Genomic DNA, 11,725 nt, shown 5'->3' with positions numbered 1-11,725 from the left:
CTACTGTCATGCCACAGTTTCATGTAAGTCTCCAAGAAAGTAGTAAGCATGGAGGGGTCAACCTCTTCAGATAACCTATCTTGAATTCCTATGGTAGAGGATTCAGCGAAGCTTTTCTTTACTTCCATGAACGTTTCTGTTGGACACCTAATCCTCAATGGGTTAGTGTGGAAGCCGAATGGACAAAAGGAGTCCAAGAGACCTTGGGATGTGAAACCCAACGGTCACCACATGTACTATAAATGTATATCTCTTGTTAATAAAAATTGTACTTGCATGTTTTATCTTTCATATTTCTGGTTGCCCATGTGTGTTTAACATGGTATCAGAGCGGGCGTACTCCTGCCCTGCATAATTTCTTTGAACCATTTGTTTTATGAAAATGCTGAATATCTGGCCAGGAAGAACAGTTTGACAATTGAATGAATTGAACTTTGTAAGGACTGGCAGATCGATTTGAATAATCGATGTCGATATTGTCAAAACTATAATGCAAATTTGTTTGAGTGTAAGAAGGCGTTGAATCAAGCCTGAATCAAAGTCGTGGAATGGCAATTAATTGGAAGCTGTTGTATATTTAGTTTCTGAAATTGGGTTCAATATCAATCAAATTGTAAATGGCGCTTATAATACCTTGAATGCGTGATCAATTTTAGCTGTGGAAAGATCGATGTATGTCGAGATCGGTGGAGCATTTGTTGTAGTATTAAATTGGTGTTGGTTGTGATATATAGCGCTGAGTTTGTGCACGATGTTCAATGCGTGCTGCATAAAACTTCAATTGAATTTAATTTAAGATCACACGCTGTTTGGTTGCGTTGTGAGAATTGGATAACACATTGAAAGTGCAGCTATGTGACGGAATGCTGAGAGAAGCAGCTGCGTTGAAATCGAATCTGGTAAGTTTGCATTAAACCTTTGGTGTTTAAATTGGTAATGCTAAGATCATGCCGTAGTGTTACAGCAGAGAAGGCGGTAATTAAGGTTCAGTCCGGTTTGCATCTTTTTCGAAGGGCCTTGAAGTTTCTGTTTGGGGGTCGATTATTTACAGATTATGTGGCATTATAGTCGACTGAAGTAGAACACTGTTTGTTGACATATTGAACATTGTTGAATGCGTTGGCACATCGACTTGGAGAGTCGATTTTATAGAAGGCGCAATTGTTTAATGAGCATTGAGTTGAACTGTTATGAAAAATGTTTGAAATCGTGTTGAGTTATTTAAGCTGCAGGTTCAGAGATTGAAGAAAATCGGATTTGGAAAAATGAAAGAATGGAAGTTATACAAATCGATGTGTTAATATCGACCTGTGGTTGAATGAAAGCGCAGTGGAATTGAATGGTTCATGAGTGTAATGGTGCGTTACGCTCCTATTGAATGGTATCAATGCGAATGGTATATGGTGCGTTACGGTATTGAATGGTTCATGAGTGTAATGGTGCGTTACGCTGCCTATTGAATGGTATCAATGCGAATGGTATATGGTGCGTTACGGTATTGAATGGTTCATGAGTGTAATGGTGCGTTACGGTATTGAATGGTGCATTACGCTGCCTATTGAATGGTATCATCATGACACTTTCTGCGTCCTTCTCTGAAAGTGTAAGCTGCCTGAAGTGAAATTCCTCAAAAATGCTACTCGATATATTAGCTGCCTGAAACGAAATTCCTCGAAGTGCTACTCGATATATGTAGGTGCGGTCTTCAGATTTGTGATTTGTGAGTTAAATTTCCTTCATTCCGACTGGTGTCCGGCAAAGGTAAATAGTTGCTTCTTGTAGTCAACTTGTTTAGAAAGCAAAGAAAATGGTTTGTGTAAAGATGAAACGAAAGTCGGTTTGAGAACGGTCTGAATATCATCAGAAGCAAGCGCATAAACAGTTGCTGGCAAATTCTGCAACTTTTCATTCAGAGAAATCGCCTGATCATAGCCAGTTGAAAGCTGAGAATTGGGGACAGACGAAACACCTTCTCTGCGTTTTTTCAGCAGACATGGTAACAGGCAGAAAGAGATGTCGAAGAAGCGATTAAGTTGGCGCAGAGACTGGCAGAGGCAACTTGTCTGAGCATTTGCCTCAGCGACTTTCTGTGAGGAGGCATCTTTGGCTCTTTACTGATTCCATAGGTGCCTGGCAAGAAGGTTTGTGAGTGCCCAATTGCCATTACCCAAGCGCCGACATTCATCAGCCACAAGTGAGGCGACCCTGCGATAGATGCTCAGTGAAATATCTGCATCGAAAAGAGTGGAATCTTCATCATATCCAGCAGCACAAGGAGACTTTCCTCTCATTTAGACTTTCGAATCTCCACCAGGTTTTCCTCTCGCTTGCGACAGGCCTCCACTGTATCGACCGCCACCTTGTAACATTGCTTCTAGGCATCAGCTTTGGAATTGGGTCTGACAGACATTTTGGCCTCAGGGATCTCAGAAATCTCACAGAAATGATCCAGGAGAGGCAAGGAGTTCGAGTCACAACGACCCCATGAGCCTTTATAAGGAGTCGAATTACCATTCCTTACTGTTGACCGGATTACTTTCTTGTTGGGTACACGCTAAAGTTTGTGGGTTACAAATCCCCGGTCAGAGGCCGAATTTGTCATTTATGTTAGGATATATTAAGAGACAGTGTGTATTAGGAGTTACAGTGAATCGATGTGTGTTTAACAGAAAATTTCGTTAGAAAACACCGACAGGCATCAGTGTTTGCCATTGTTTTGTAAATTCGAAGTTGTCAAATTTGTAATCTCTACGAATAGTACAAAGAATCTATTATATCTTGTACTTCGGGCCTCATAGCAGCCATCACATGCATCTGCACTCGGATTGGTGTGCATGAATCACTCCCACTGAGTGCCATGAATATCACCAAAGGTAGAGATTTATGTTAAAAACTCTCGATATTTCGTTGTCAATAATAAAATAAGACAGGTCTGCTAAGGCTATGGCCATGGTTAGGCCGAGATATCTGTTCAAAAATCTCGATGTGTTGGAGAACGCAAGTGTATCGAAGTCTGCTCAGCAACGTATATGCTCATTGTCACTGTGATATCGAAGTCGCTTAGAACTTGTTGTCACTCTTGGGTACAATTTCTGGGTATTGCAAAGTGGGAAATCTTCATCTTAAACAGTTGAAACTTCTACCAATATATCTAAAGGAACGTGCATTGGAGGCTAAAACAACAACAACAACAAAAAGGGGGGGAGTGCATTTTTGGTCATTTGATTGTTTTTACAAATACATTGTTGATTTGATTGTCTGAATAATGGAGAAAAATCATGGATTATTAGAGTTATTAAGCACTCTAATCTTATCTACTGATGGAAGTACAGTTAAATTCAACAAAAACACTCTCAGAGATATTCAAAAATCTTTACAATATGCACAGGAAAAGATTGATTTTTTGCAGCTTGAGAGAAAGCTACAACAAGAAGAATTACAGCAGTGGAATCATCATTCTGAACCTGTTTCTGTTCAGAAAATTGAAATAGACTCCCATAAACAGCAAGAAACTAATGTTGCAAATTCAGTGCCTAATACAACAACAGATTTACATGCAGATGCAGAAACTCAGTCTGCACTTCCCAAGCCCATCATCAGACCTTGGGAACAGCTTGTCCACAACAAGCACAGAACTGGTCTTGGATATGACAAGGACTTGTCCTTTCATATTCCAGACTATGCCAAGCCCATTCAGTTTCAGAGTGCTGGATTCATTCATGACAGTTCACCTGCTCCTCATGACAGTTCACCTCCAGCTGTTCCAAATTCTGCCCCTCTTCCACAGCAACAACAACAACAACAGATCGTGAAATGCCAACACTGTGACCAAGTTGGCCATTTGAAAGATCACTGTTTTGATCTTCATCCATGTAAGCACTGTCATAAAACCAGTCATTCTTCACACAGATGCTTCAGAAACAAACGTCCTGCAAGAACAAAGATTCATCTTGGATGGATCACTTCTTGGCAATGGGCATCAACAGCCAAGAAGATATTCCAAACACATGTCAGAACTTGTTCCAGAATATTGAACAGTCTTGCAGTTGAGTTTCCTCCATCATCTCACCTTGTACCTGACAAGGGGGGAAATGATGGTCATCTACAAGCTTCAAAGTCACATCAAGCGAGCCTGAGCCACAACCTGCCACACCAGTTTCAGAGTTGTAGCCAGAGACAAAGATGCCTGAACATGCCTTCAGTTGGTAATCTGGGACACTTCCTCTAGCAGAAGACTTCAGCTTCTTGCCAGTTTCGGAAGAATTCCAGGAACAAAATTGAGAACACTTCCTCTAGTAGAAGACTCCAGCTTCTTGCCAGTTTTGGAAGAGTTCCAGGAATTGCATTAAGCATTCCAGAGTTGTTGTTCATCCTTAAACCATCACAGGTTGAGACTTCCCTTTTCAGGTTGAAGTTCTCCCTTTTATGTGGGGTGAGACCTCCCTTTATTGGTTGAAGGTTTCCCTCTTCAAAACAATAGGAGCACTTCCTCTAGCAGAAGACTTCAGCTTCTTGCCAGTTTTGGAAGAGTTCCGGGAACTGCACTAAGCGTTCTAGTGTTGGTGGTCATCCTTAAACCACCGCCCTTTATACCAACATTTCAGAGAGCACATTCAGCTTAGTGCTGCCATGCATATTTGCACATTTTGTATTACAGCTCTCTTCATGGACTCATACATAACCCTTCGGATTAAGGGGGGGAATGTTGGACACCTAATCCTCAAAGGGTTAGTGTGGAAGCCCAATGGACAAAAGGAGTCCAAGAGACCTTGGGATGTGAAACCCAACGGTCACCACATGTACTATAAATGTATATCTCTTGTTAATAAAAATGGTACTTGCATGTTTTATCTTTCATATTTCTGGTTGCCCATGTGTGTTTAACAGTTTCATTTGCACACTCTAGATCAAACCCAACTTCCTTTTCTGGAGCCTTGCGGATCCATCCACCTTCTTCAGGTTGTTTTCCCTTATCGTCACCAGTCGTCACACCACTTCACAACATGATATTGACATTGGGATCCTCTTCACGAGGCTCTGCCTTCATCATCTGTAGGTTTTGGGTAAGTTGCTGAGGTTGTGCCTTCTTCTCTTGCATTTTACCTATCAATATAGGGCATTCTTCTATTGCGTGGTCAAATTGAGTATGATACTAGCATGACAGGTGTGTCTGGATCGTACACTCCCATGCACAGTGTCCTAGAACTCCGCAATTATAGAAAATAACTTGCCCTCGGCCTCTACTAGGTCCTCCTCCACCTTGGCCTCGTCCGCATCCCTGGTATCCTCCGTGCGCTCCCCCGACAACTTGATCCAGAGGCCAAGTTTCTGTTTGCATCCGATATACGGTTTTTCTTTCCATAGCTATGAAAATTACGCCCATCATGGCCTACCAATTTATAGAAGTTGCATAATAACTATTGCGACATCTGTACAAAACTTTGTAGTAAGTGGAAATTGTATGTTGCATGTTTTCCTGCTACTTGGTAGATAACACACCACAGCATGGGCCCTATACTTGTTCTTGTGGGGGCTTCTTTCCTTACAGGCATGGGCCCTCCTCCTACCATATAGTTCATGAAAATAGGGCAATGATACTTATCATGCACTTGGTTCTTATGCTTGAGGCACCAAACTTCTTCGCGCACTTCTGGCCAAGCTGCTTTCTCCTTCTTCAAGCTTTGAAACTCCAAGCAAAGGTTATAAAACTCCACATGAATCTGCTAAACTCATAACGTCGTATCCTGGATAGGTGTCTCATGTAATCTCATTGCGATCTCCAATGCTTCTACCTGCATTCCTATATTTTGTTGTAACAGAGCAATTCTTAAGTTGGGCAGGAGCACGATTATAAACCAATTGTGGTGCTGATTATCTGTGAGCTTCATATTGGCTTTGCAGATTCTGCATTTTAGTCTTTGATCCATCTTCCAGGGTGTTCCACTGATCCTCATCACAATTTCTTTGAACCCCACTACCGACTATGTTTCAAATTTAGGCCTATCGAATTCCTTGTTTAGAGAAATTTGAGTGTCTACTAATGACGCCACCAGGTTATTAGTGCAGTACTTAATGTACCACGTCAACACGTGATCTTGTAGAGTAGTAACCAACTAACCTTTCTTCATATGATCATTTGATATATTTTGTAATATCCACATGACCTTCTCAACGAACCAAAACTGGTTCGGGTTCTTATTTCCCAAGCCCTTGAAAACGGGAAATTTCATTGTATTCGACATATTGAACAGTGGCAGAGGTGGTGGTGTGGTCAAAGGTGTATGCTCTTGAGGTGACAGTAGAGGTGTTGTGGATGAATGAGGTATTCGAGGAAACACTTGCCTTATTAACTGGACAATGCTCTGTGGTGAAGCTTGTGCTGCTCCCTCATCGTCACTCAGAGGAAGCTCTATCAATAGGCTATATTCAGGGCCTCTTCTCCCTCTATCCCTAAAGAAATTTCCACTTCACATAGCTCCACACATCAAGGCAATGGCATAACCCACTTTTCACACAAGATCATCTTAATCCAAGTATTCAAAGATCTCAAATACTTACCTCGCAGTCCTTTGAAAAAGTGTCGCTCTGCTTCACTATAGATGACTGAGGTATCGACCGTGAATTTTTTGGTTAATCCTCCTATGCCTCCATCAAGCCAGTGATCGACAGCACATGCACGCTTATCTTTAGAAGCTTCCAATCTCAGTACTAGCTCTGGGTCCACACTATTGGACTGTTAAGCCTCCACCTTCCTTGGTCATCTGCCAATTTAGCAATCCACTCATATAGCTCGATCAAGAAGGTGTTGTAGAAGATCTCGTGTATTTCTGTGTACAGATATCTGTCCAACCACTATTCCTTCCTCAATCGTGGGTTTCTATTTTCTTGCACCGTTAATTCCTGATATTTCTATCCAACCACTCAATTTATTTCTTTGTTGGATTCTAGTGATACGACATCACACTTCTCTTTATGCAGATCCTGGTCTCGACAACAGAACCATTTATTGGCTTAGTGGGTCCTAACCCAGGTTCAAAATTAGTTTTGCCAAAAAATCCCTACACTAATGGCCCTTTCAGCATCAAACCACAGAGCATGGACTGAAATCTCACCCGAACCAGTATGGGGGATGCTGGAAGCAACTTTTCACACCTAGAGATGAGCATGATGTCATTTTCCCTAAATTTTTCTTCGTGCAGATCGATAAGCCTTTAGGACTTATCAATATAACTCCCCTTAATCAGCTTCTATACCTCTGTGAATGCTTACGACTATCTTTCGCATACCCTGAATAGTTGAATCCACTACTTACGGGAAACAACGATTACGTCTAACCAAGTAACTATTCAGATTAGCTTAAGTGTTCGATAACTTCAACATACAACATGATAATCGTCATGTAAATAGTTAACAGTAATTGCGTTCATATAACAAGATAATTCATGTACATTCATGCATCAATACATCATTATTTCATAAACCCATTATAGCATAAGGCATGTTCGTATATAAACATAAGTAAAGAGATAACACAAAAAAATTTGCACAATCTTCTTTAATGATAATCAGTTCAATATTATAGACTCAAGACTTCCATGCACACTCAGTTGCAGACTCTACTCTAGGCCTCTGCAAACACAGCTGCAGAGCCTTCCTTCTACTATAAGACTTCTTCACTCTTACTCTTACTGACCTATTACATTCATCTTCATCATCTACATTATGCCTTAAACTCTCTAAGACACACCTACTTATACAATCGCATGGTCTACGAACCATGGGTAGATCTTCAAAAGCTGACTCAACTTACGTAAAATAAGGGTAAAACCCTTTATGACACTTTAACTATTTACACACTCCGAAAACACAACTTGTGGAGACTTTACATGTTATACAACCAAACTTGGGATTTTTCCCCAAAATTGACCTTAGGGGATCCCATTCCAACACAAGCCGACTTTTACCATGCTACATTGTTAAGAGATGCTAATGTTTACGCCCACAAGTGTTTGTTCCATCAAAGGTGTGCCGGCAGAAACAAGAAGTCAGCCATCTAGTTGTAGCCTATTGTAGTGGAAGAAACTTTTCAATAGTGGGGCTTGGACATTATTGGTGAGATTTTCCCGCACTCATCAAAACAAAACCTCTACATCTTAACTTCTACTTATTACTTCATGTGGTGGACATGAGCAGTTCCAATCAAGTAGGTGAATGATTAGGAAGTCTACAACTTTTTGCAATTGAACATCATTTCCAGGTTCGACATTCGTACTTCACTTGTTTTTTACAATGCAACATAATTTTCATCATTAAGACTCTATGATTTTGCAATGGGAAATGGTATCATATTGAAACATTTAGCTAGTTATTATCTATAGGGGAATTTTCTTGCTCAATCCATGAACAAGAAACTTATTTGCATTATAAAAAAGACCATATTCTCTGAACAATGAAATTGGCACTCTTCCTTGGTGAGTTCCTTATGTGTTGATCGAGTCACGCCAAAAGCTTCCTGGAATAGCTCCCCTTACTTCCTAGTGTGCGGAAAAGAATCCATCCTCCCATGAAACATCTACTTGCCTTCTCTCCAACTATCACAAGAATCCCAAGGAAAGACATGTATGTTAGTTCAACATAGGATGGACACTCTTCATAAGCTATAGGAATAAAGGTTGAAAGATAATAAAAAAAATTCACTTCACCAGAGTCGTATCAAGAGGTGGTTCAACAAGACGTATGCAGGGAAAAAAATCTTTAGTGTGGGTGACATAGTCTTAAAGTGGGACAAATCCCATGTAACAACCCTGGTGAAAAATCGATGTAATAAAAGTTAAAAACAATAACCAAGGTTGATGGGACACTTATTCCAAGCTGAATGTTGGGAAAAATCCTAGTGATGGGGATCACTTGTGACTGTTTATGGCTAAGGAAATTGGCAAAGGCAAAGGCTAAGGCTTTGGAAAGGAAAAATGACATTTTTGGCACAATTATTTATGAAAATAATGGAAATTAGGAGAGAAGGGAGGTGAAAGGTCACATGTTTCATGTGAGGAGGAAATTGAAGGAAAATAATGGAAACTGGAGAAAATAGAGGAAAAGGCTTCTGATAATCAGTTGGTAACCGTTTGTCAGTTCAGTTTTGTAGCTCTCTCATTATTCTCTCTCTCTCTCTCTCATACTCTTGGAGACTTAGAGTTTTCTTGGAGCACTCTTGGAGGGTGTGGCATACTTGGATTTTTGGAGCAAGAAGGCAGAGGAAGAGTAGGAAAGGGCAAAAGGGCATCGAGATCAATGGCTACATCAGATTTTCTTGCAGATACCAAGTTGCATGTATGTTTCCTTCACTAGTTTTGGCATGCACGAAATATGCATGTGGATTTTTGGTTGTGATATGTCACTGACATGGAGGATGACCAAGATTTACAGTGGATTTCCTAGCCTTGCCATTTCCTGGATAGTCATGGTGATTGTGGGTTTATTTTCACTGTTTTTTCTTGGTTGGTTCTCATGTTTCCTCAGCTTGGGTTGAGTATTAATCATGGAAGCCATAGTTGGACAAACACTTTGGAAGCCTTGTAACAGCTTGGGTTGAGTTACTAGTCTTAGAAGCCTTGGTTGGAAAAACACTCTTGAAGCCCTGTTTTGGAAAATGATCTAAAATCCCTATATAAGCTGTGGGTTGAGTTACTAGGCCTGGGAGACTTGGTTGGAAAAATGCTCTGGAAGCCCTAGAAGGCTTGGATGGAGATCAATCTGATGATGGTTTTGTGACGCCCGACCGTAAGGTGGAACCACTATTTTATGGGTTGAGGTGGATGGCCTCTCGATGCCCTGGAAGAGTTTTGATTGATGTGTTCTATGAGACCCCACATTCATGCTTGGAATATGGCACGGGGATGAATGACTGAAGAGAGATTTGGCTCAGCCATTCTACGGTCGGGTGGAATGTGGATGTCCCATCCCGGGTTTTGATTTTGTATCATTAATAAAGGTTATTTCTCCTTATATTTCTATGAGCATTTTGGTGGATTGTATATGGTATATATGGATGTACCTTCATGAGTATTTCTATCCCTATTATGCTAGTTATGTGTCTGTTTTATGACAACAACCATGTATGGATTTCCTCATTTTTTTACTTGTAACTGAATTATTAATGTATCTATGAAATAATGGATGGAATGGCAGTTGATGTGTTGAGGCATCAATGGTTCTTAGCAATTCTCAGCTAAGTATGACCCCCCTATGCTCAGAACTATTAATTACACCTGTAGATTACACATTTCCAATATGTTTAACAAAATTCATGTCATGGCTAGTACGGGTCTAGTGACGGTTTTAAACAAGTATTTGCTTTAATACTGTCATTTCCATTTTATTTTACTAATCTAAAGAGATGGTTCAATTTTTGGTAGTGACCTGGGCTATAGGCTTGAAAAAGCGGCTCAAATCGTGGAGTCTCTAACATAGCACTGACATTTTTGGTCTCTGGTCGATAACAGACAATCCTATGAGAGTGACTTTGGGTTGTTTTTCGCACTCATACCTATAGTATGGGAGCAACTGAGTCTTAAATTGTCCAAAAGCTCAGTGGGACCCCAAGGAAAGTTGTCTAAAGTATTGGATTGGTTTCTGAGGGTCTTTTAGCTGATAATTAATGTATGTATGGTGTGTTTCCACTAGTTCCACTTCCTTAACATGACTTAGGAGTTCGAATCATATCATAGTGGCCTATCATCACATGTTTATCCCGACTGGTCAGTTGCTTGGGTAGATGTGGGAGGATGGTGTATCAGAGTGGTCTTAGAGCATGGTTCACCCCTCAAACTAAATGAGCTATGTGTTGTGATGAGAACCAGTATTATAGCAAGAATGATGCAACTTCTCGGGCTACCAACTTTATTTTCTCAACCCAGGGTTCGTACAATCTTGGAGGTGGCAGTGTTGTATACACAAGTAAAAGTGACGGTTCTGCCTTTTGTTACTATTCAGCTGGTGAGAGACCACTAGGATATTCAAGTCGGTCTTCTATGGATTCAGAAGAAGCTTGCTTACTAATGAGGGAAAGATAAATCTACTCTAAGAGAAATCTTGTCTACTGCAATAAGGAAAAACACTGAAATCCAATGCTAAAACACACCATTTCCTACCTAACTTCTAAGAGACTATGTTTTAGAAAGAATGCTAGATTAATATGGATCAAATTCAACTATCTTAAGCATGTAAATTCAAAGCATCAACATTATACTACTGTGCATGTAAATAGCTACAACAAATCTACTTTTCTTTCATTTTCTTTTTATGGAAAAACAGGTGAAATATAATCTCTTTTGGTGATGTGGAAAATGGCTTAGGTATGCTGGTGGATGGTTGGAAGGTTTTGGAGACCTTTAGGTGACCTTGTGTGGCTTCCTAGAGGTTTTCCCTCAATTCAGCCTCAAAACAGACCACTACAAGAAAACCTACAGGATTCCATGTATTTCTACAAGATACAGCCGAGAGCAAAATGATGGGTGTTGAAGGTGATAGAAGGCTTAGGGAAGGTACTTGGTGGATGGAATGGAGTGATAAAATGCCTAGGATCAATCAGAACTCAAACCAAGGTTGGGAGATCATTGGATTTGCTCAACATGCTTGGAAAATTTTCCTTGAAGAATGATGAAATTGGTGAGGATCTTAGTGAAGGTGAGGAATGATCATGGATGGATGAAGTTGGAAGGAGGTT

This window comes from Pinus tabuliformis, chromosome 4_2 (assembly GCF_031772625.1).
Source record: "Pinus tabuliformis cultivar Carrire ecotype Pingquan chromosome 4_2, CPIR1, whole genome shotgun sequence".
Classification (NCBI taxonomy): domain Eukaryota; kingdom Viridiplantae; phylum Streptophyta; class Pinopsida; order Pinales; family Pinaceae; genus Pinus; species Pinus tabuliformis.
Note: the sequence above shows the minus strand (reverse complement) of the source record.